Here is a 2,500-nt window from a genome sequence, read left to right as displayed (position 1 = left end):
AAAATTTTTACACATAGACCCCATCAAACGGTAGAAATTGGCCGGGATTGCTCTCATGTGAGTTACGGGGCCTCGTTTCTCTCACTCCGATTCCCTGAAGCTGGGAAATCGCAATTTTTTGTGTCGCCAAATATCGTACGAACGTCACGAACCTTCCACACGCTTTTCCAGCAGATTTTCTCGTGCACCAAAAAAGTCAAAATTTTTACACAGACCCCATCAAACGGTAGAAATTGGCCGGGATTGCTCTCATGTGCGTTACGGGGCCTCGTTTCTCTTGCTCCGAATTCCCTCGAGCTGGCAAAACGCTCATTTTAGTGTTGCCAAATAACTTCCACAGGCTTTTCCAGCACACATAGACCCCATCAAACGGTAGAAATTGGCCGGGATTGCTCTCATGTGCGTTACGGGGCCTCGTTTCTCTCGCTCCGAATTCCCTCGAGCTGGGAAATCGCAATTTTTTGTGTCGCCAAATATCGTACGAACGTCACGAACCTTCCACAGGCTTTTCCAGCAGATTTGCTCGTGCACCAAAAAAAGTCAAAATCTTTTACACATAGACCCCATCAAACGGTAGAAATTGGCCGGGATTGCTCTCATGTGCGTTACGGGGCCTCGTTTCTCTCGCTCCGAATTCCCTGAAGCTGGGAAATCGCAATTATTTGTGTCGCCAAATATCGTACGAACGTCACGAACCTTCCACACGCTTTTCCAGCAGATTTGCTCGTGCACCAAAAAAAGTCAAAATCTTTTACACATAGACCCCATCAAACGGTAGAAATTGGCCGGGATTGCTCTCATGTGCGTTACGGGGCCTCGTTTCTCTCGCTCCGAATTCCCTGAAGCTGGGAAATCGCAATTTTTTGTGTCGCCAAATATCGTACGAACGTCACGAACCTTCCACACGCTTTTCCAGCAGATTTGCTCGTGCACCAAAAAAGTCAAAATCTTTTACACATAGACCCCATCAAACGGTAGAAATTGGCCGGGATTGCTCTCATGTGCGTTACGGGGCCTCGTTTTCTCTCGCTCCGAATTCCCCTGAAGCTGGGAAATCGCAATTATTTGTGTCGCCAAATATCGTACGAACGTCACGAACCTTCCACAGGCTTTTCCAGCAGATTTGCTCGTGCACCAAAAAAAGTCAAAATCTTTACACATAGACCCCATCAAACGGTAGAAATTGGCCGGGATGCTCTCATGTGCGTACGGGGCCTCGTTTTCTCTCGCTCCGAATTCCCTGAAGCTGGGAAATCGCAATTTTTTGTGTCGCCAAATATCGTACGACACGTCACGAAACCTTCCACACGCTTTTCCAGCAGATTTGCTCGTGCACCAAAAAAAGTCAAAATCTTTACACATAGGACCCCCATCAAACGGTTAGAAATTGCCCGGGATTGCTCTCATGTGCGTACGGGGCCTCGTATCTCTCGCTCCGAATTCCCTCGAGCTGGCAAAAACGCTCATTTAGTGTCGCCAAATAACTTCCACATGCTTTTCCAGCACACATAGACCCCATCAAACGGTAGAAATTGGCCGGGATTGCTCTCATGTGCGTTACGGGGCCTCGTTTCTCTCGCTCCGAATTCCCTGGAGCTGGGAAATCGCAATTTTTTGTGTCGCCAAATATCGTACGAACGTCACGAACCTTCCCACAGGCTTTTCCAGCAGATTTGCTCGTGCACCAAAAAAAGTCAAAATCTTTTACACATAGACCCCATCAAACGGTAGAAATTGGCCGGGATTGCTCTCATGTGCGTTACGGGGCCTCGTTTCTCTCGCTCCGAATTCCCTGAAGCTGGGAAATCGCAATTTTTTGTGTCGCCAAATATCATACGAACGTCACGAACCTTCCACACGCTTTTTCCAGCAGATTGCTCGTGCACCAAAAAAAAGTAAAAATCTTTTACACATAGACCCCATCAAACGGTAGAAATTGGCCGGGATTGCTCTCATGTGCGTACGGGGCCTCGTTTCTCTCGCTCCGAATTCCCTGAAGCTGGGAAATCGCAATTTTTTGTGTCGCCAAATATCGTACGAACGTCACGAACCTTCCACACGCTTTTCCAGCAGATTTGCTCGTGCACCAAAAAAAGTCAAAATCTTTTACACATAGACCCCATCAAACGGTAGAAATTGGCCGGGATTGCTCTCATGTGCGTTACGGGGCCTCGTTCTCTCGCTCCGAATTCCCTCGAGCTGGCAAAACGCTCATTTTAGTGTCGCCAAATAACTTCCACAGGCTTTTCCAGCACACATAGACCCCATCAAACGGTAGAAATTGGCCGGGATTGCTCTCATGTGCGTTACGGGGCCTCGTTTCTCTCGCTCCGAATTCCCTGAAGCTGGGCAAATCGCCATTTTTTGTGTCGCCAAATATCGTACGAACGTCACGAACCTTCCACACGCTTTTCCAGCAGATTTGCTCGTGCACCAAAAAAAGTCAAAATCTTTAGACATATACCCCATCAAACGGTAGAAATTGGCCGGGATTGGCTCT

This window comes from Lethenteron reissneri, chromosome 22, assembly GCF_015708825.2.
Source record: "Lethenteron reissneri isolate LAM-NWPU_2019-01 chromosome 22, ASM1570882v1, whole genome shotgun sequence".
NCBI lineage: Eukaryota > Metazoa > Chordata > Hyperoartia > Petromyzontiformes > Petromyzontidae > Lethenteron > Lethenteron reissneri.
The sequence above is the reverse complement of the archived record's forward strand: the minus strand, read 5'-3'. Positions refer to the sequence as shown.